The sequence below is a fragment of the Bubalus kerabau genome, chromosome 7 (genome assembly GCF_029407905.1).
Source record: "Bubalus kerabau isolate K-KA32 ecotype Philippines breed swamp buffalo chromosome 7, PCC_UOA_SB_1v2, whole genome shotgun sequence".
NCBI classification, from domain to species: domain Eukaryota; kingdom Metazoa; phylum Chordata; class Mammalia; order Artiodactyla; family Bovidae; genus Bubalus; species Bubalus kerabau.
The window spans coordinates 18,795,804-18,820,279 of NC_073630.1; the positions used below are offsets into that span (position 1 = coordinate 18,795,804).

The 24,476-nt window shown below is 38.3% G+C and overlaps 1 long non-coding RNA gene across 6 annotated transcripts in view; it reads left to right on the forward strand.

Annotated features, from left to right (window-relative positions):
• The window catches only part of LOC129657496 (uncharacterized), a 402,704-nt gene that overhangs the window by 47,639 nt on the left and 330,589 nt on the right, over window positions 1-24,476 (forward strand). For all 6 annotated transcript variants that reach the window (XR_008716772.1, XR_008716768.1, XR_008716769.1 and 3 more), the window contains exon 2: window positions 17,272-17,406. This is a non-coding gene — a long non-coding RNA (uncharacterized LOC129657496). The remainder of the gene's footprint in view (window positions 1-17,271; window positions 17,407-24,476) is intronic.

Below are 24,476 nucleotides of genomic sequence, written 5' to 3' on the forward strand. Positions count from 1 at the left end.
TTGTTGCAAAGGGTGTTTGCTATGACCAATGTGTTCTCTTGGCAGAACTCTGTTAGCCTTTGCCCTGCTTAATTCTGTACTCCAAAGTCAAATTTGCCTGTTACTCAGGTGTTTCTTGACTTCCTACTTTTGTATTCCAGTCCCCTATAGTGAAAAGGACATCTTTTTGGGGTGCTAGTTCTAAAAGGTCTTTTAGGTCTTCATAGAACTGATCAACTTCAGCTTCTTCAGCGTTACTGCTACTGCTGCTAAGTCACTTCAGTCGTGTCCGATCTGTGCGATCCCATAGATGGCAGCCCACCAGGTCTGCCGTCCCTGGGATTCTCCAGGCAAGAACACTGGAGTGGGTTGCCATTTCCTTCTCCAGTGCATGAAAGTGAAAAGTAAAAATGAAGTCGCTCAGTCATGTCTGACTCTTCGCGACCCCATGGACTGAAGCCTACCAGGCTCCTCTGTCCATGGGATTTTCCAGTCAAGAGTACTGGAGTGGGTTGCCATTGCCTTCTCCTTCCGCGTTACTGGTCGGGGCATAGACTTGGATTACAGCGATGTTGAATGGTTTGCCTTGGAAACGAACAGAGATCATTCTGTCATTTTTGAGATTGCATCCAAGTACTGCGTTTCAGACTCTTTTTTTTTTTTTAATTTTATTTTATTTTTAAACTTTACATAATTGTATTAGTTTTGCCAAATATCAAAATGAATCCGCCACAGGTATACATGTGATGACCATGATGGCTACTTCATTTGTTCTAAGGGATTCCTGCCCAAGTAGTAGATATAATGGTAATCTGAGTTAAATTCACCCATTCCAGTCCATTTTAGTTCGCTGATTCCTAGAATGTCGACGTTCACTCTTGCCATCTCCTGTTTGACGACTTCCAATTTGCCTTAATTCATGGACCTAACATTCCAGGTTCCTATCCAATATTGCTCTTTACAACTTCGAACCTTGCTTCTATCAGCAGTCCCATCCACAACTGGGTGTTGTTTTGGCTCCATCCCTTCATTCTTTCTGGAGCTATTTCTCCACTGATGTCCAGTAGCATATTGGGCACCTACTGACCTGGGGAGTTCATCTTTCATTGTCCTATCTTTTTGCCTTTTCATACTGTTCATGTGGTTCTCAAGGCATGAATACTGAAGTGATTTGCCATTCCCTTCTCCAATAGACCACATTCTGTCAGACCTCTCTACCATGACCCGTCCATCTTCGGTGGCCCCATGTGGCATGGTTTAGTTCCACTGAGTTAGACATGGCTGTGGTCCATGTGATCAGATTGGCTAGTTGTCTGTGATTGTGGTTTCAGTCTGTCTGCCCACTGCAGAAATTCAAAGGATCATCAGGGACTACTACAAGCAACTGTATGCCAATAAAATGGAAGAAATAGACCTATTCTTAGAAAGGTACAATTTTCCAAGACTGAACCAGGTAGAAATAGAAAATATAAAGGGACCAACAGAAGCCCTGATATTGAACTGTGATGTAAGAACTCCTGACAAACAAACGTGCAGGACCTGATACCTTCACAGGTGATTTCTATCAAATATTTAAAGAAGAGCTAATGCCTATTCTTGTGAAACTGTTCCATAAAATTACAGAGGAAAAAATACTCCCAAACTCATTCTATGAGGACATCATCACCCTGATTCTAAAAACAAAGATAACACACACAAAAACAAAATTACAATCCAATGTCACCGATGAACATAGATGTAAAAATTCTCAACGAATACTAGTATTCTAAATCTAATATTGCATTAAATAGATCATATATTATGATCAAGTGAAATTTAGCCCAGGGATTCAAAAATTTTTCAGTATCATCAAAAATCCATGAACAATAAATGCTGGAGAGGGTGTGTAAAGAGGGGAACCCTCCTACACTGTTGGTGGGAATTTAAATTGGTTCAGCCACTGTGGCGAATGGTATGGAGGTTCCTTCAAATAAAAACAGAGCTACCATGTGTGTGTGTGTGTGTGTGTGTGTGTGCACACGCATGTGTGCTAAGTTGCTTCAGTCATGTCCAACTTTTTGAGATCCTGTGGACTATACCCTGCCAGGATCCTCTGCCCATGGGATTCTCCAGACAAGAATACTGGAGTGGATCAGCATTGCCTACTCCAGGGGATCTTCCCAACCCAGGGATCAAACTTGCATTACCTGCATTAACACTGACCTACATCGAAAAAGCAAGGGAGTTCCAGAAAAACATCTATTTCTGCTTTATTGACTATGCCAAAGCCTTTGACTGTGTGGATCACAACAAACTGTGGAAAATTCTGAAAGAGATGGGAATACCAGACCACCTGACCTGCCTCTTGAGAAACCTATATTCAGGTCAGGAAGCAACAGTTAGAACTGAACATAGAACAACAGACTGGTTCCAAATAGGAAAAGGAGTATGTCAAGGGTGTATACTATCACCCTGTTTATTTAACTTATATGCAGAGTACATCACGAGAAATGCTGGGCTGGAAGAAGCACAAGCTGGAATCCAGATTGCCGGGAGAAATATCAATAACCTCAGATATGCAGATGACACCACCCTTATGGCAGAAAGTGAAGAGGAACTAAAAAGCCTCTTGATGAAAGTGAAAAAGGAGAGTGAAAAAGTTGGCTTAAAACTCAACATTCAGAAAACGAAGATCATGGCATCTGGTCCCATCACTTCATGGAAATAGATGAGGAAACAGTGTAAACAGTGTCAGACTTTCTTTTTTGGGGCTCAAAAATCACTGCAGATGGTGATTGCAGGCATGAAATTAAAAAACGCTTACTCCTTGGAAGAAAAGTTATGACCAACCTAGCTAGCATATACAAAAGCAGAGACATTACTTTGCCAACAAAGGTCCTTCTAGTCAAGACTATGGCTATGGTTTTTCCAGTGGTCATGTATGGATGTGAGAGTTGGACTGTGAAGAAAGCTGAGCGCCGAAGAATTGATGCTTTTGAACTGTGGTGTTGGAGAAGACTCTTGAGAGTCCCTTGGACTGCAAGGAGATCCAACCAGTCCATTCTGAAGGAGATCAGCCCTGGGATTTCTTTGGAAGGAATGATGCTAAAGCTGAAACTCCAGTACTTTGGCCACTTCATGTGAAGAGTTGACTCATTGGAAAAGACTCTGATGCTGGGAAGGATTGGGGGCAGGAGGAGAAGGGGACGACAGAGGATGAGATGGCTGGATGGCATCACTGACTCAATGGACATGAGTCTGAGTGAACTCCGGGAGTTGGTGATGGACAGGGAGGCCTGGCGTGCTGCGATTCATGGGGTCTCAAATAGTTGGACACTACTGAGCGACTGAACTGAACCAGTTGTTCAGTCACTCAGTTGTGTCTGATTCTGTGACCCCATGGACTGCAGCACATCAGGCTTCCCTGTCCTTCACCGTCTCCTGGAGCTTGTTCAAATCTGTGTCCATTGAGTCGATGATGCCATCCAACCATCTCATCCTCTGTTGTCCCCTTCTCCTCCTGCCTTCCATCTTTTCCAACATCAGGATCTTTTCTAATGAAGGAACCCCTATATCCCTAGTATGTGGTCAAAGAGCATAAACTTACAGTTATAAATACTAGGGACATACTTATAACTGAAAGCTTAAACCTTTTGACTACCTTCCTCCAATCCACCCCGCCACCACCCCGCCACACACTCTGCCTCTAGGTCTGATGTCTTTTTCTATGAACTTCTTTGTTTTAGATTTTTCATATAAGTGAAGTCATACAGTCTTTGTCTTTCTGTCTCTGACTTATTTCACTCAACATAAGACCATCAAGATCCTTCCATATTGTTGCAAATGGTAGAATTTCCTGTTTTTTTTTTTTTTTTTATGACTGAATAATATTCCACTATATATACCACAATATCTTTATCCATTTATCCATCAGTGGTTGGTTTCCATGTCTTGGCTAATATAAACAACACTGATTTTTTTTTTCTTTACTGATTCTTAATGATAGAGAACTTCCACTTTCATTTGTGGGCTAACCAATGATTCACAGGAAGTTTCAATGATAATTATATTTTTAATTGTTACAAATTAATACAAATCTCATTAGAGACCCAGTGTTTGATTGTGTCTATTTTCTTTGTGTGTGCCAATCTTTTCTTATGAACTCTAGAATAGAGCAAATGTTATTAGTTCATTCTATCTGATAGAAATTAATAATTATTCTCCAAGATTAATTGATCAAGTCATACCAAATTTGCATTATGAAAATATGACTTATGAGGGAAAGGCATGTATTTGAAAGTGTGCAACCAGTACTAAACATTGAGAACCTCCCATCCAGAAAGTAACTATTGGGATCTTCCTAACCCAGGTGTTGAACCTTCCCAACCCAGGAGTTGAAATATTGTTTGAGCAGTCACTCATACAAGTTTTGAAATTCGTTTTTAGTATGAGTTTGTTATAACATGTTAAGCCACTGAGAATCATTAATTCTGGAACTTGCTTTTTACTCTCTTAAGTATCTTTGTATACTGCTGGTTTCAAAGGAGCTTTTTCCTTAACACTTCTAATTTCCTACACTGGGTATAATTCAGGAAACTATTTGTTGCCTAATATGCTGTCTTCTAAAACAATTCTCAATCTGCCAGATTCTCCTGGTGAGTGAGATAGGGAGGCATTTTGATTTCTAATCTGTTGGATACAGTTTATATACAGCACCTTCATTTTCTAGATGTGCCTACAGTGGCCTGAGAGAACCCAACTTACAGCTCCCTGGGAATAATTCATCGATTCATCCAACTAGAGAATTGGTTGATGAAGTATTTACTTTCAGTATAACTAAAGTTTTCTTTTTTCCTTCTGAGGAACTCAGACTTTGTAGGTTTGCTTGCTTGTCCTGCATAGGTTTTGATTTTTATATGTCCTAAACTCTCATATCAACAATTGTTTGTATAGATCCCCTGTGAAAAGATTAATGTTTTAAATGGGTTTGTGACATTTATTTATTTATTCATTCATTAACTGAAGTTAAATCAAAACAAATATAACTATGACAAAGGGAATCTGTGCTTAGTAAAGTCAGAGAAAAGTGAAAGAAAATTTTATACTCAAAGGTACAGAAAAGCAGACGTCATTTTTGGTATCCCTCACACAACCCCTTGAGTGCCTATCATATAATACAATTTCAGTATATTGTAAAAATATATTGAATTAGCTCTGTTTTCATTCTTTTCAGACTATGCATGCTATTCATTGTAACAGGAAACTGAATGAAGTAAAATTTATTGACAACAGTGTCACTTGTATTTTTAAAGATATTTATATGAAATAAAAAACACAATGATTATAAATAACACTTTACTGTATTCTTGAAACACAAGAGAAAAATTAATCAAGCAAAAAAATTGAAATTAATGGATTAATTTTAGGCCCCTCCCTTCCTCCCCCTCTCTCTCACTCTCCCTGCTTCCCTCTCTCTCTCTCCCTTCCTTCCTTCTTTCTTTTATCTTTGTTTCTCTTTCTTATATCTGAGAACCACATTGTTAATTTCTATACCTATACATGCTGCTCTTCTCTATTCAGAAATGAAGCTAAGATTTCAGTTGTAGAGAAAAAATATTAACAGATGTCAGAAGAGTGAAATGAATTAGAAACCACATGTCTTTAAAATGTTTTAGACTAAAATAAAATACATCACGATCAGTCCTTGCTCTCTTACTTTGGGTTATAGGTGAGAATACCTTCAAAATTTTCTGACAGTAAGTCCCTAGTGAAAGATATAACCACACTCATTGCCAATCACTGTGAAAAGACCTCTGAGAATTATATCATACACTGAAAAATCACCCACCCTTTCTGAGTTCATTAGTAGTGATCATTTCATTGGCCAATTCATTCATTCATTTAAAATTTTTTAAATGACAGTAAAGTTGTACATGAAATAGTCTTTAATTTCTTGGAGTTACTGGAGGAATCATAAAATGAATATATAAATAAATAATGTCATCTTATAATATATGCTGTGAAAAACATAAAGCAGATTATGGACACAGACTAAGGAGATTGACAGGTTGCTGATATAGCCACTATGATTATGGAAGGCCTCTGTCAATTGGTAACTGTGATGACTTTTTGATGTGTCAACCTTTGTAAGCTATAGTCCCCAGTTAGCTATTCAATCAAACAATAATCTAGATGATCCTATGAAGAAATCATGTAGATGTAATTATAATTTCTCATTGGTCATCTTTTAGTAAGACTGACTATGTTGAATGGGCTGACTTAATCAATTGGAAGGTTTAAAATCAGAGTTGAGGCTTTCCTGTGAGACAGGAGCAATTCTGTCTGTGAACAACAGTTTCATGCTTGTGGAGATAGTCTCTCTCTCTCTCTCTCTCTCTCTCTCTCTCTCTCTCTCTATATATATATATATATATATATATATATATATATCAGAGAGTTATATATATATATATATATATATATATATATATATATATAAAACTCTCTGACTGAACTCTAAACAGTATCTTAACATTTAAGTGGAGTGCTCAGTGACCTGGAGAAATGAGTTATTTTAAGGGCTTCAGACAGAGTATTTTAGGTGGAGGGATAAGACAAGGATCAGATCTTATAGGGCTTTGCAGAACATAGAAGGGGGTTAGGATTTTATTTGAATATAAGAGGAAGTCATTGGAGGGATTTGAGCAGTGAACTGACATGCTCAAATGTATATTTTAAAAGCTAACTTCTGCTGCTATATGAAAAAATAACCTGAGGGGTCATGATCAGTATGAAGAAGATCTGGGATGAAGTTACCACAGTGGGGTCTCTACTGTAGGTACTGGTGTCTGGGAAGTGCCAAAAAAATTGGATGGTTTGGGGATATATTTTGGTGGTAGTGCTCACAGGGATGATATTTGAGTTGGATTCATTGGACAAGATAAAGCAAGGAATCAAGGATTAAAAGGCATTCTGCCTGAGATCATGGATAGAGATATTATTTGCTGAGAACATCAAGATGGAGGAGGCACAAACAGGTGAAAGGTATTAGAATCCAGGGAAGAAACGAAGGAGTTCATCTCCAGTGATAGGAGGAAAGCCAGATTCTGTGCTTCCAGTGCAGGTAGATTTGTAAGTATGGCTTTGGCAAAGTTTATAGTTTTGCTTCCCACTTCTTCTATGTTTATGATACAGGAAAGGAAAAACCACCTCCAGGGGCACTAATATCCATGATGTGGGAAAAAGTGCCAGAAGGTACCTGATACACTTTAGAGTGTGTCAAGGGAAGCAATTTGCTCAGGGGCCTTGATTTCTTAACCAGATTGTGGAAACAATGTTCATGCAACAAAGGCAATCTGGGAGTAGTTATACAGAGAGCTGATGAAGATACGTCTCTTAATATTTTCAGTGGACAGCATGATAGCTGGTACTATCCCGGGAAATACTTGTGAAATGTAGGGGACTTCCCCCTCAGCACCGTGGAAGCTTTCTGTCAGCAATTTCCTTGTATCCATGTAATGTGACAGTCTTACACCACATGCATACCAGTCATGCTCTAACTTCATTCAGGCCCAGTGGATTCTCCTTAGAGCCAGAACACTCTTATTAACACAAATGTGCAAGCAAACATCTTCCCTTTTTCTTATCCCTCATTCAATCAACCAGTACTTAGCAACTGTTGAGACTTACTTCTGTTTAGAGAGTGCAATATCCTGTCTTAGCATTCAAATCGTTTTCATTTCCATCGGTATTATTAGAACTTTGTAAGAGCTTCCAAACATTTCTCTACATTTAACCTTTAATTGTGTGATCATTTTTTACTATCTATGGCCAGAAGCATCATTCTAAAATGCAAAATTGATACTATCACTTCCATTTGCCCTCCTCCAGGGCATCTTCCCAACCCAGGGATCAAACCAGCATCTCTTCTGTCTTCTTTACCACCACACCTGGGAAACCCCTAAAACCTTTAATAGCTCTCAGATACTTCCAGGATAAAGTCAATCAGTTCAGTCTCTTGCATAGTTTCTCTTTCTCTCTTTTTTTTTTTATTTTCATTTTTTTTTTCTGTCAGATCCACAATTCTTTATTATATTGGTTGGAAAGGAAAACTGAGATTTTTTTGGTAGTAAAATATTTTAACACAAAATTTACTATTTTTAAAGGCATTTATCATAGCTTCTAATGCCCTCACAATCTAGCTTTGTTAATATCTCTTAATCTTCTCCTATACCTTTATACCAGTTATGACTTTCTGATCAATTAGCTCTACTAAACAATTGGTATTTCTTTTTTTTTTAATTTTATTTTATTTTTAAACTTTACATAATTGTATTAGTTGAAGTGTAGTTGATTTACAATATTGTGTTAATTTCTGGTGTATACCAAATTGATTCAGATGTATACATGTTTTATTTTTCATGTTATTTTCCTTTATGATTTATTACAGGATAGTTAATATAGTTCCCAATATTATGTGTTATAATTATTATTAAATTGTATATATAATATAATTTTATTAGTTCCATATATATTATATATTCCCTAATATGTGCTATAGAGTAGGACCTTGTTATTCTATTTATGTATAGTAGTTTATATCTGCCACTTGGTATTTCTTCAATAAACTATGTTGTGCAAACCATTGCACACGTTTTGCCCTAGGCATGGACATTGTAACCTGCTACTATTCATTCTGAAGATCTCAACCTAGATGTCACTTCCTCTGAGAATCCATCCCTGATAGTACTTTGGATGACCTTTTCTGCTCCCAGGGTATTCTCTGCTTATTCTTATTACAGTACTTACAAATTGGGTTTGAATTGGCCCATTTTCATATCCATCTGCTCTACTAGACCAAATTCCTTGGCGAAATCATGTTTTGTTTTCTTCACTATTGACTTCTGAGGGACTAGCATAGTATCTAAAATACATAATGAGGTTCAGGGCAAAATAGCATCAGTGATTGGAAGAGCTTTAGCCAAAGAAAATAAAAGAACAGCTCTGATTATAAACAAGATTGTCCTCCCCACACCGTTTACATGACCATTTCTAGAAAATTGTACAAATAGATACAACTATGGTCCTTTCTCTTGGCATGAAAAAGAGCTCTTTTCAACAGATCTGGGGAGCAATTTGTATAACTAATGTTATACAAGGCCCACACATTTAGGGCCCAAAGAGTATTTGGTTTAAAGGTGATCCTATCTTATGGATAAGTTAGGTCTTCCAAACATTTTACTTGTTCCAGTTCCATCATGCCCTCTTCCAATACCATTGTTGGCATCTACGTATCAGACAACCGTGTGCTTAATTGCTTAGTCATGTCTGACTCTTTGCAAACCCATAGACTATAGCCCATCTGGCTCCTCTGTCCACGGGATTTTCCTGACAAGAATACTGGGGTAGATTGCCATTTCCTCCTCCAGAGGATCTTCCCAACCCAGGGATCGAAACCATCTCTCTTGTGTCTCCTGCAGTGGCAGGAGGATTCTTTACAACTGTGCTACCTGGGAAACCCCATCAGACTGCTGGACGAATGCATATGTATATGATCCCTGCTTATGAGCATAGTTTTATTTCCTTGTCAGGGCTCCTTATGCATGCATGCATGCTAAGTCACTTCAGTCGAATCAGACTCTTTGCGACCCCATGGAGTGTATAGCCCACCAGGCTCCTCTGTCCATGATATTCTCCAGGCAAGAATAATGGAGTGGGTTATCATTTCCTACTCCAGGATATCTTCCTGACCCAGAGATTGAACTCACGTCTCTTATGTCTTCTGCACTGTCAGGTGGATTCTTTACCACTAGAACTACCTAGGAAACTCCCAGGGCTCCCTATGCTCCTGGCTAATTAAGAGATAGAAGCTCAGCCCCTATTCTTGTACCACAAAACAGTCTATTATGTTTGAGGTGATTTTATTTGCTCATTATATATGGAAGACTTCTGGGGAAATTGGGATTGGCCCAGCCAGGATATCATTTTTATTAATTCAACAAATAGATTTTGAGCCCCTGTTATATGTCAGGCTCTGTGGATAGAGCACTAAATAAGAGAAGCCAGGTAAATGTTCTCCTGCCAGTTAGGAACTAGGAGAGGAGGTAGGCACTAAACAACTAAAAGTGTGATGTGCTCATTGAAAGAGTTTTAACAGCACCACAAAAGCATATGTGGGGACCCAGAGATGGCTTCTCTGAGGAAGTGATGGGCTATATCTGTGGCATGTGAACGGACATGCACTAATTAAGAATTGAAGTTTATTCAGAAGGCCCTGATTTCCACAAGCTTTGTAGAGGAATCTTCACTCCTGCCACTGAGTCTGGCTATGGAGTTGTCTTCTCTTGCTGGTCCTGTAGTTGATGTTGGATCTTATTGTTGTCAGAGTGATGAGAGTTGCTACAATGCCACACTCTGAAAACTCCAAAACTGTGCTAGGTGTCCCAGAAAACTTGTTGAAAAGAAACTGCTATAGCAAAAATAGAGACACTGCAATCCTAAATGCACTATGTACTCTTAAGCCAAATTATCTGACCCCAACCACCTTAACTATTGTTACAAATACCACCTATGATATATCTGCTTGAGACAACAAAAACATACTGCAACATTGAAGATAATTCATTTATCCTACGTTGTGCACAATCACAAAAAGCCAACCAAAACAATCACATGGATCACAGCCTTGTGTAACTCAATGAAGCTATGGGCTAAGTTCTGCAGGGCCTCCCAAGACATGGGTCATGGAGGCTTCTGACAAATGTGGTCCACTGAAGAAGGGAATGGCAAAGCACTTAAATATTCTAGCCTTGACCCGTGAACAATATGAAAAGGGAAAAAGATATGACACCACAAGATGGGCCCCCCAGGTTGTGGGAGTCCAATATGCTGCTGGGGAATTACAGAGAAATATTTTCAGGAAGAATGAAGAAACCGAGACAGAGTGGAAAAAACACTCAATTATGGATGTATCTTGTGGTGAAAGTAAAGTCTGATGCTGTGAAGAACAATATCCCATAGGAATCTGGAATGTGAGGTCCCTGAATCAAGGTAAATTGGACATAGTCAAGCAGGAGATGGCAAGAGTGAACATCAACATTTTAAGAATCAGTGAACTAAGATGAATGGGAATGGACAAATTTAATTCAGATGACCATTATATCCACTCCTGTGAGCAGTTCCTTAGAAGAAATGGAGTAACCCACATATTCATCAAGAGTCTGAAATGCAGTTCTTGGACTCATTTTCAAAGATAATAGAATGTTCTCAGTTTATTTCCAAGCCAAACCATTCAACATCACAGTATTCCAAGTCTATGCTCCAACCATTAATGCTGAAGAAACTGAATTTGAACAGTTCTATGAAGACCTACAAGACCTTCAGTTCAGTCACTCAGCCATGTCCAACTGTTTGTGACCCCATGGCCTACAGCATGCCAGGCTACCCTGTCCATCACCAACTCCCGGAGCTTGCTCAAATTCATGTCCATCAAGTTGGTGATGCCACCCAACCATCTCATCCTCTGTCATCCCCTTCTCTTCCTACCTTCAATCTTTCCGAGCATTAGGGTGTTTTCTAAGGAGTCATTTCTTCACATCAGGTGGCAAAAATATTGGAGCTTCAGCTTCAGCATTAGTCCTTTCAATGAATATTCAGGACTGGTTTTCTTGAGGATTGACTGGTTTGATCACTTTGCAGTCCAAGGGACTTCCAAGAGTCTTCTCCAACACCACAATTCAAAAGCATCGATTCTTTGACGCTCAGCTTTCTTTATTGTCCAACTCTTGTACCCATACATGACCACTGGAAAAACCATAGCTTTGACTGTACGGACCTTTGTTGATAAAGTAATGTCTCTGCTTTTTAATATGCTGTCTAGGTTTGTCATTGGAGAAGGCAGTGGAACTCCACTCCAGTACTCTTGCCTGGAAAATCCCATGGTTGCAGGAGCCTGGTAGGCTGCAGTTCATGGGGTCGCTAAGAGTCGGACACAACTGAGAGACTTCACTTTCACTTTTCACTTTCATGCATTGGAGAAGGAAATGGCAACCCACTCCAGTGTTCTTGCCTGGAGAATCCCAGGGACGGGGGAGCCTGTTGGGCTGCCATCTATGGGGTTGCACAGAGTCGGACACGACTGAAGCAACTTAGCAGCTAGGTTTGTCATAGCTTTTCTTCCAAGGTGCAAGTGTCTTTTACTTTCATGGCTGCAGTCACCATCTGCAGTGATTTTGGAGCCTAAGAAAATGAAGTCTGTTACTCTTTCCATTGTTTTCCCATCTATTTGCTATGAAGTGATTGGACTGGATGCCATGATCTTTGTTTTTTTAATGGTGAGTTTTAAGCCAGCCTTTTCATCCTCCTCTTTCACTTTCATCAAGAGGCTCTTTAGTTCCTCTTCACTTTCTGCCATAAGGGTGGTGTATTCTGAATATCTGAGGTTATTGATATTTCTCCCGGCAGTCTTGATTCCAGATTTTGCTTCATCCAGTCTGGCACTTTGCATGATATACTCTGTGTATAAGTTAAATAAGCAGAGTGACAATATACAGTCTTGACGTACTCCTTTCCCAATTTGGAACCAGTCTGTTGTTCCATGTCCAGTTCTAACTATTGCTTCCTGACCTGCATATAGATTTCTCAGGAAGCAGGTAAAATAGTCTGGTCTAAAACCAAAAAGATGTCCTTTTCATCACAGGGGAGGAATGCAAAAGTAGGAAGTCAAGAGATACCTGTAATAAGAGGCAAGTGTGGCCTCAGAGTACAAAATGAAGCAGGGCAAAGGCTAACAGAGTTTTGCCAAGAGAACACACTGGTCATAGAAAACACCCTCTTCCAACAACACAAGAGACAATTCTACACTTGGACATCACCTGATGGTTAATACCAAAATCAGATTGTTTATATTCTTTGCAGTTAAAGATGGAGAAACTCTATATAGTTAGCAGAAACAAGACCTGGGCTGACTGTGGCTCAGATCATGAACTCCTTATTCCAAAATTCAGACTTAAATTGAAGAAATCAGGGAAAACCAGTATACCATTCAGGTATGACCTAAGTAAAATCCCTTAAGATTATACAATACAAGTGAAAAATAGATTCAAGAGATTCAATCTAGTAGACAAAATGCCTGAAGAACTATTATGGATGGAGGTTTATAACATTGTACAGGAGGCAGTGACCAAAACCATCCCAAAGAAAAAGAAATGCAAGAAGGTAAATTGGTTGTCTGACAAGACCTTATAAATAACTGAGAAAAGAAGAGAAGCAAAAGGCAAAAGAGAAAGGGAAAGATATACCCAACCAAAAACAGAGTTTCGGAGAATAGCAAGGAGAGAGATAGGAAATCCTTCTTAAGTGAACAATGTAAAGAAAAAAAAAGCAAACGATAGAGTGGGAAAAACTAGAGATCTCTTCAAGAAAATTAGAGATACCATTTCATGCAAAGATGGGAACAAAAAAGGACAAAAATGGCAAGGACATAACAGAAGCAGAAGAGATTAAAAGAGGTGCAAGAATACACAGAACTATACAAAATATGCCTTAGTGACCTAGATAACCACGACAGTGTGGTCACTCACCTAGAGCCGAATGTCCTGGAGTATGAATTCAAGTGGGCCTTAGGAAGCATTACTAAGAAGAAAGTTAGTGGAGGTGATGGAATTCCAGCTGAGCTATTTCAAATCCTAAAAGATGATGATGTAAAGTGCTGCACTCCCTGCATGGCTAAGTCGCTTCAGTCATGTCTGATTCTTTTGGACCCCATGCACCTTAGCCTGCCAGGCTCCTCTGTCCATGATATTCCCCAGGCAAAAATACTGGAGTGAGTTGTCATTTCCTACTCCAGAGGATCTTCTGACCCAGAGATCAAACCCATGTATCCTACATTGGCAGGAAGGTTCTTTAACACTAGCGCCACCTGGGAAATTGCACTCAACAGGTCACCAAATTTGGAAAACTCAGTAATGGCCACAGGGCTGGAAAAGGTCACTTTTCATTCCATTCCCAAAGAAAACCAATGTCTAAGAATGTTCAAAGTACCGTACCATTGTACTCATTTCACATTCTAGCAAGGTTATGATTAAAATTCTTCAAGCTAGGCTTCAGCAGTATGTGAACTGAGAACTTCCAGAAGTTTAAGCTGGATTCAGAAAAGGCAGAGGAACCAGGGATCAAATTGCCAACATCCACTGGGTCATAGATAAAGCAAGGGGAATTCCAGAAAAAAACATCTACTTCTGCTTGTTGACTGTGCAAAAGCCTTTGAATGTGTGAATTACAACAAATTGTGGAAAATTCTTAAAGGGATGAGAATACCAGGCCACCTTACCTGCCTCCTGAGAAACCTGTATGCAGGTCAAGAAGCAGCAGTTAGAACAAAACATGGAACAACAAACTGTTTCCAAATAGGGAAAGGAGTACGTCAAGGCTGTATACTGTCACCCTGCTTATCTAACTTATATGCAGAGTACATCATGTGAAATGCCGGGCTGGATGAATCCCAAGCTGGAATCAAGATAGCTGGGAGAAATATCAATCACCTCAGATATGCAGATGGTAGTACCACTCTAATGACAGAAAGTGAAGGATAGCTAAAGAGCCTCTTGATGAAGTTGAAAAAGGAGAGTTCAAAAGCTGACTTAAAGCTCAACATTCAATGTACGAAGATCTTGGCATTCTATTTCATCACTTCATGGCAAATAGAAGGGGAGAAAGTGAAAACATGGATGGATTTTATTTTCTTGGGCTCCAAAATAGCCAAAGATGGTGACTGTAGGCATGAAATTAAACTACCCTTGTTCTTAGAAGAAAAGCTATGATGAAACTAGACAGTGTATTAAAAACCAGAGACCTCACTTTGCTGACAAAGGTCCATTTAGTCAAAGCTGTGGTTTTTACAGTATTTATGTATGGATGTAAGAATTGGACTATAAAGAAGACTGAGCACTGAAGAATTAATGCTTTTGAACTGTGGTTCTGGAGAAGACTTTTGAGAGTCCCTTGGACAGTAAGGAGATCAAGCCAGTCAATCCTAAGGGAAATTAACTTGGAAAATTTATTGGAAGGACTGATACTGAAACTCCAATAGTTTGGCCACATGATGCAAAGAGCCAACTCATTGGAAAAGACCCTCATCCTGGGAATGACTGAGGGCAGGAGGAGATGGGGTCAACAGGAGATGAAATGATTGGATGGCATCACCAGCTCAATGTACATGAGTTTGAGCAAACCCTGGGATATAGTGAAGGACACAGAAACCTGGCATACTGTAGACCATGAGGTCGCAAGGAGTTGGACGTGACTTAGCAACTGATTATCAATATGCTGTGCCAATTTGTTCTACTTCCTTTGCATCCTAGAGGAAGTTTAATGTGAACTGCTAAGTTCTTTTCCTTTTTAATTGAAGACTTCCCTGAGACAAGCTGTAGGCACATGAGAATGAGAGCTCGTGCGTACAACAAGTCTGCACGGTAAATGCCATATTGTACTCAGCATGGCTCTTCCTTCAACCACAGAGCAGTGTCATTGGACCAAGATTTTTAGACTGACTTGCTTCACTTAAGATTTATTACATTAGGCCCAAATAATATAATATTCCTGTGAGTTGCATAGGAAATACTTGATGCTGTATTTGCCTCATACAAAGGAACATAACAAAAGCCAAGTCAATAAAGGACACCTTGTTATTTAGTAGAACTGTGTTACATGGACATCTTCATTTAAATTTATATGATATACACCATATAAAGCATGAAGATTTTTAAAGTAAGCAAGCAACAAAGGTCATATATTCAGTAACATCTTTAGAAAACTTTTTTTTGTGTGTGTGGTAAATACACCTATATTTCCACCTCATAGATTCAGCCTATGAAGTAAATTATTTATGAATTATTTTAAAGAGATTTTAATACACTAATCACCTAAGTATGTCTGACATCAGTATATAATTATTATTTAGAAACATTCAGATCTGATTGGGTCATTGAAAATTTTGTCACAGAAATCTGAAATGACAGATTCATTACCTGAATGTATTCCCCCCTAAATTTTTGCATATATTAGTGTCATTATGTCACTTCTTCTCTGGAATGGTAAAACATATAGTTATTATTTTTGCTCTTCTTAAACATTATCTTCTATATAACATGCTTCACAAATACTTCTTTACTACTACTCCTGAGATGGAACATGTTTTCTGGGAAAGAGTCAAGATTTTCTTTTCTTTGCTGAACTTCTCTTATAAAAGAAAATCATATATCAAGGATGAAAGAGATTACAGTATTCTTGATTTGAACCTATACTTTGAAGAAGCCCAGGTCACTGTCAGATGGACTATACCTACAATATCTTTATTAAACTAAAACAGTGGGTAAGGTGGAAGGTTGCTAAGGGTATTGACTTTCTCACAAACTTAAGAGTCTCCCAGATTGCCATGCTGGAACTCTGTATTTACTCAGTCTGCTCCTACTGCACTCTTGCATTGCCCATTTTAAAGGTCCTTTTTGGACTGAATAGCATTGGATGAGATCCAGAAGACCAGACAAGAAATGTTTATGGATATGCCCCACTTGAACTCTTACCTCAGATGCCATCAGATTTAAGTTCTAATTACTTTTTCTTTGATAAACTTTATATACTAAGTATTTGGAATCATTTCTCCAGTTGCTGTGTTTTGGACTTATTTGCAATTATTTCACAATATAATCAATTCCAGACTTGTCAACACTTGATTTGTAAACCCTTGTTCTTGATATTTTAAATGAAACAGTCAGTAAAAATAAAAACCTGCATTTTGCTGTCATCTGAGTTTTTGTGCTAGATAATATATTCAGTGTTATTAGGAAAAATTATGTTTCATGAACTGACAGTGAATTAAAAGGAAGGTATTGATTTTATCTTTTCAAAATGCTTAAAAATGAAAGTATGGGGAAGCAAATGGCAAAAACAGTTAATTTTATCAAAAAGAAATTGGTTGTCTATCTTAATCAGAGCTCTTGTGATTGAGCCATTCAAATTTTCTTGAAGAAAAAGGAAAAAAAAAATTCAGGAGAATTAAAAAGGGGAAGGACTTCAGAATAAGCTTTCTGAGATATTTCATGGAATCTGAAGAAAGACATGTATCCAGATCTCAAGAACTGAATCTGGTTATTACTGATTATATTTTTACTAAATGTAATTATTAATTACAATTACAATGATTAATATTTTAGGATTTTACTTTCTCCCACTGTTGTGGGTCTTGAAGTTGCTGTCTCTGCTCTTTATTACATTTTGATTTATTATCTCCTTTTTTTTTTTTTTCCCTGAAACCAGTTTTCTCTCCATTTCCAAGAAGACTTACAGAGGCTATTGACTTTGAAAACAACCTACTGATCCTTAAGGGAAAAAAGCATGGTGAATATGTCTGAACTGAGTGCCCATCTCTGGCCCAATCAGCAACGACCAGAGGTAGGTTTCACATAATGCAAACATGACAGAAGGTTGTCTAATACTAAAGTTTTCAGAAAAATAAAATAGACGATAGGTTGAAAAAACATCACAAGATCTCTATTAATATATCAATTGTCATAATAAAGTAACAACTACCTGTATTAACGACCCTTTGCTAATGATAGTTCTGTTTGAGCCCTCTGTCAAGAAAATGATTTGATCACAGTGAGGGATGACCTCATAAGGAAGGAAAGCATCGTATATCTTGACTATATGACTAAATTATGATCGAGTAACTCCTGTTTGTTTTTTATGATAAAATTGGAAGATTCTTTAGTGGCCATTGTATTAGTCAGACTTGTAAAGAAAACCAATAAGGGGATGGAGAAAGGGAGAAAGAGAAAGAGAAGGGATTGATTTGAAAAAATTGGCTCATGCCATTGTTAGGCTGGTAAGTGACAACTGACAATTCCTAAGGGCAAACTGGTTGGCTGGTGATTCAGGCAATATCTGATGTTACAGTCTGAAGTCCAAAGGCTGGGAACTTAGGAAGAATTTTTATTTTGGCATTTGGAGGCAAGATTCCTTCTTCTTCAGGTTTTTCTCTTAGCATTTCGTTTAGTGGATGAGGGTCAGCTACATGATGGAGGGTAATCGGCTTTACTTAAAGTCAACTGATTATAAATGTTATTTACATCTTATAAAGTACCTTTACAGAAAAATCTAGGTTAGTGTTTCGACCAAACAACTGGTCACCATGATCTCACCAAGTGAACACATAAAATTAACCATCACAGCCATGAAGCTTCCTTGTTTTTCTGTATTAATGCTAAGCATCAAGTTCTGTATTATGCTAAGCATCTAAGTTATCTCAAGAGAGTCTTTCTGTTGTTTCTTTACCTTCTTGTGATGATATTTCCTAATCTTGGATCGTTCAGTCTGTTTTCATACTTTCTTTAGGAATGACAAACCTGACAAAAATTTCAAATGCTGTCTGCATCATTTGCAAACTATTCTCATACTCTTGCAACAAGTAAAATTTGCCTCATTATACTGTATGTGACAGTGGTAAAGAAAGGAAAGATGACTTTGGATTTCAATAAATTAAATACTTCTTCCTTTTATTACTACAACTAGCCAAGCCAAAGCTTGGGGGAAAACATCTCAAACTGCAGGGTATATTGAAACTAAATTCTCACATAAGAGTGAAAGATCACAGGAAACTATTAGAAAAAATATTACAACTACGGTGGAGAAACTAAGGACATCAACAAGCTAGAAAAACAGGATAGAATAACAGAAATAAAGAAAATATAGAAAAATTAGCATGAGCAGAGAGTTATAGATTCATGTTGTTGAAGTCCATTAAAGAAATTCAGAGGTTATGCAAGAACTAGATTGTATAAACTGATGGTTCAAGTATGTGTGTGCATGCTAAGTAGCTTCAGTCGTGTCTGACTCTTCTGCGACCCTATAGACTGCATCCAGGCTCCTCTGTCCATGGGGATTCTCCAGGCAAGAATACCGGAGTGGGTTGCTGTGCCCTCTTCCAGGGGTTCTTCCCGACGCAGGGATTGAACTTTAGTCTCCTATGTCTCCTGCATTGGCAAGCAGATTCTTTACCACTAGCATCATCTGGGAAGTCCAGATTCAAGTACAATCTCTATTTAATTGTTAAACAATGAAAATCATTTAATCTTAATTTCAGTCATTCTCTTAAAATTATTTCTATTGAGCAATGTTTAGAGTTGTACTAAAGATAAAGATGAGATTTTGAGTCCTGAATTTGAATTTATCATAAATCAAGTGCATGAAATCAGAATTTCTTCAAATATATGAAATGTTTTTAGCTATAAAATAGAGTTCTTTTAGATTCATTAAAGGGTATGAGTAGGATATTATAAAGTTCTCAAGCCTAGTTTCCTTCAGATCTTTTAAAAGGACATGCTTCTATTTGTTGTCACTATTATAAATGTATGCTATCAGTTAACACACACTCAATTTAACTGAACTGTGTAACCCATAATGAGGACACCTGTACTCATGCAACATGCTAGAAAGTCCTGGAGCTGGGATGTTGAAAGACTCAATTCATTTATCACAACATCCAAAGAATTTATTTTTTTCAAAAAGTTGGTTCTTTCTGCATTATATTTATATTAAATCTCTCATAACTCTGTCTCATGGTTCTATCTCTATGTTCTAACATAAGACCCAAAAAAGGAATTGTTTAAAGGCCATACCTTTTAAAATGCCCCTATATGTAGACTAGGGGAGATAAAGCTCTATGAGCAAATAACCATGTTGCACATTTAATAAACTGTGAATATAGAACGCACATGAGTAGAGTTTCCTGTACTAATCAAATAAAATCATAAAATGTTAATGAAACATTTAATGGTCTACATGATCATTATTCTACAGCATAGTAATTGGGTATAAAATTGTAAGCAACTGACATGAAAGTCAATAATCAAAACGGCTTTTTGTGAGTTTGAGTTCACACACTGTAACTCCTTTTTCATAATGACATGATGAGAAGCTGCTCAGGCGGTGCTGAGAGTTCCGATGGTTCATGTGATAAGAACAATTCATAGTTCATATCAGTTGTAGAAAAGAAAAGATTCATCTGCAATTCTCACACAAAATAAACCATTATAGTCTGTAGTTTCCTCTATGTTTGTTTCCCCATTTACCTTCTTCCTCAAACTATTAAACCAACGTTTTTGCAACTCCCCAAAAGGTTTTATGTTTTGAGGGAAGAACAAAGGGTTGACTTGTACCACAGGACCAGAGTGAAGCTGAGCCAAAGTCTGAAGAGTGGGGTAATTAAATTGCGTGGGTAGAGGATGAAATTTTAGGCTAAGAACCAAGGATGGGACTTAAAAAGGAGAAAGGCTTGGCCTAGGAAAATGCTCTAGGGATGGATTTGAGTAGCATAGGATCTGGAGGAAGAATGTGCAATTCAGTTCAGTTCAATTAGTCGCGACCCCATGAACCGCAGCACACCAGGCCTCCCTATCCATCACCAACTCCCAGGTCTACCGAAGCCCATGTCTATTGAGTTGGTGATGCCATCCAATCATCTCATCCTCTGTCGTCCCCTTCTCCTCCTGCCCTCAATCTTTCCCAGCATTAGGGTCTTTTCAAATGAGTCAGCTCTTCTCATGAGGTGGCCAAAGTATTGGAGTTTCAGCTTCAACATCAGTCCTTCCAGTGAACACCCAGGACTGATCTGCAGTAGGACACACAATATGCTCAGGTAGCTTACAGATTCGGAGGCAGTTAGATTTAAAATGCTCTGACACTAATATGTTTGATTTTAAAGAAAATAATCTTGGAAAACAGTGTCAGAGAATGGGATGCATGTTGGGAAACACTGATAGCCTTTATCGATATCCCAGAGATACAAAGCAAGCAGAAGTAGATACCTATATTGCTGCTGCTGCTAAGTCGCTTCAGTCGTGTCCGACTCTGTGCGACCCCAGAGACGGCAGCCCACCCAGCTCTCCCATCCCTGGGATTCTCCAGGCAAGAATACTGGAGTGGGTTGCCATTTCCTTCTCCAATGCGTGAAAGTGAAAAGTGAAAGTGAAGTCACTCAGTCGTGTCCGACTCCTAGTGATCACGTGGACTGCAGCCCACCATGTTCTTCCATCCATGGGACCTTCCCCGCAAGAGTACTGGAGTGGGTTGCCATTAGGAGAGGGTAAATAAGAAGGATTCTGTGATGAAAGAAAAATAAGAAAGCGATTTGCAGAGATCGGAGAAGAAAGGGACAATAAACTGGGGAATACTTGTCTCTTAATACCTGTGTATGTAAAGTCGCTCAGTCGTGTCCATCTCTGCCATCCCATGGACTGTAGCCTACCAGGCTTCTCCCTCCATGGGATTCTCCAGGCAAGAGTACTAGAGTGGGTTGCCATTGCCTTCTCCAGGGGATCTTCCCAACCCAGGGATCAAACCAGGGTCTCCCGCATTCCAGGCAGGCGCTTTAACCTCTGAGCCACCAGGGAAGCTGGTGGGGCCCCAAAAAACTGTCAAATAGTTTCTGTGTTTTCTAGGCATACTGTTAAGCACTATTCAGAAGGAATAAAATTTTGTTTAACATTATCTTGCATTTTTTAACATGTACTTTGTACAACATGGCTTAAATCAGCAGGTTTATAGGGCTGATTGAGAGCCTTGAGATTTATTTTTTTCCTGAAATATAGACCTGAGAAAAGGGGGAAAATGGACAAAGTCCAGAGGACACTGGTTAGGAGTCAATGGCTGAGGGTTGGAAGATACTGGGAGTAACAGGCCACAGTGAAAGTGAAAGTCAGTCAGTCGTGTCTGACTCTTTGTGACCCCATGGACTATACAGTCCATGGAATTCTCCAGGCCAGAATACTGGAGTGGGTAGCCTTTCCCTTCTCCAGAGGATCTTCCCAACCCAGGGATCAAATCCAGGTCTCCCACATTGCAGGAATATTCTTTACCAGCTAAGCCAACAGGGAAGTCCAAGAATACTGGAGTGGATAGCCTATCCCTTCTCCAGGGGATCTTCCTGATCCAGGGCCATAGCTGAGCAAAAAAGAAACTGCCCAACTTTTCCAGTGAATGTGAATGAAACCAGATTGACATAGTGGTAAGAAAATTTGGCACAGGTAAATCTGCCTTTCAATGTGCACATTAAATGTTAATACTGAGGATTCTTGCCTATTGAGAAAACCTTCATCTTTTAAATCTGAGTTGCAAACTGCTGTATTATGCTTGATATTTAAAAATTAAATTTTTATTTTATTTTGGCATATAGTTGATGTACAATGTTATGTTAGTTTCAGGTGTACAACAAAGTGATTCAGTTATACATGTACATATATTATTATTTTTCAGATTCTTTACCATATAAGTTATTACAGACTATTGAGTAGATTTCTCTGTGCTGTTGTACAGTAGGTCCTTGTTTATTATATATTTTATATATAGTAGTGTATATATGTTAGTCCCAAACTCTTAATTTATCCATGCCCCGCCGCCTTTCCCCTTTGGTAATCATAAGTTTGTTTTCTATGTCTGTGAGTCTGTTTCTGTTTCATAAATGAGTTTGTTTGTATCATTTATTAAATTTCACATGTAAACAATATCATATCATATTTATCTTTCTCCTTCTGACTGACTTAGTATGATCATCTCTAAGTCCATACATGTTGCTTAAATAATGTTTGTGAAATGGATGGTCACTATTGCTTTAATTTCACATCTGTCTTTGTAATGAGATTGAGCATATCTTATACTTTTGAGTTTGCTGTTTTGAGTCTATTAATATCCCTTTAGGCTTCTTTTCTTTTTCACCCACCTGGGTTCTTTACACATTCTAAGGTTAATCACTAGCCTTTGTTTTAACTATAACAATCTCCTCCCAATCTGTCAACCATCTGGGGTCTTTGTGCATGTGTGCGTGTGTGTGTTAAGTCACTTCTGTCTTGTCTGACTCTGTGACCCTGTGGACCATAGCCCTCCAGGCTCCTCTGTCCATGGGATTTTCCAGGTGAGAATAGTGGAGTGGGTTTCCATGTCCTCCTCCAGGGGATCTTCCCAACCCAGGGATAGAACCCACATCTCTTATGTCTCCTGCATTGGCAGATGGGTTCTTTACCACTAGCACCATCTAGGAAGCCTGGACTTTGCACATATTATCCTCTAATGCCTTTCCTTTCTCCTTTTTAACTGCTTCAGATTCTCACCCTTTATTAGAGCCTAACTCAGTTATGCTCTTCGTAATCAAACATGTTTTTACTACTCAAATATCATGAATTTCTCTATCATTTATTATCTCTCTACCATGCATCCATTCTGTTCCTTGAGGTATTAGGAATGTTTTTATAACATGAATTCAGAATTACAGATAGTATTGAATATGATGCTAGCTGTGCCTAACACACAGCTGTCTTATTTATTGATTAAACGTGCTTGCCAAGATCTTTAAAAAGTGGTTGCCATCATGCACTATGCATTATGTGTTACGTAACTCATTTGTCAGCACATTTTATCTGGTTATAAAGTCTCAACAAGGCTTTATTATAGTTTCACAATCAATGTCATAAAAAAACCTAATAGAAAAGACTAAAAAATGTTCTTATTAGTAGAGTTTACATACTTGAACTAAATGCATTGGAATGCTCTACTCCCGTTACAACAAAATTATTGATTTACCTTGAACTTTTTATCTTGCTTGCTAACTAGATGTTTAGCTTAAATTATCCATAAATATTGCTGTTCATTTTATAGAGAATTCATAGCACACACGTTTAAGTCATTCCTTCAGTACATACATCCCATGGCATATGATGCCATTCCAGCTGGTTTCTATGGAGTTCTTTCCCATGGCTACTCTTGTGCTGGTCATCACTGTGGTAGAAGTGCCAACCAAATGATTATTATTTTTATAATTTGGGCATGGAAGACATTTTAATGCTGTCTTAATTGAAGTAAAGGCTGCATACAAAGAATGAAAACATAGAAATGGAACCAGTTTTATGCTCTCCTCCCCCAACCTTCATTCTTCAACCTTGAACTCTGGACACAGAAAGAATTGGTTAAGGGATTGATAATGGATGCCATAGATGTGATATAGATAGTATTTTTGAAACAAAGGTTTGACCATGGCCAAGTTACTTGATTCAATTGTATGTGTAGGTTTCTCAATTTAAACAGGGATTTGTAAAAAGTAAGCTTACCTTAAAAGATTATCTGGATGAGTAAGTCCCCTAGAGAATGTCCCTCTTGGCCCTTGGCCAAAAGAATAAGTAAGACCAGCTTCAGACCAGGACTTATCCATTCTTTCTTCTTTCTCCTTAAGACCAACACAAAGACTGTTTGGAGCAGAGGGACATTTAATCATTATTCATCTTCCTGAGGCTTTGCGTTATTTGCTCTGCTGAAGCTGACAAAGTTTAGTATTACTTGGGAAATAAGAAACCTTAATGGCTATATCACAAGGGCTTCTTTAGCATTTGTTTAAATTTAACAAAACTTTGAGCCAAATAATATTCAAAGTCTACATGTAAATATATCCAATATTATTTATTTTCCAAAGCACCCAC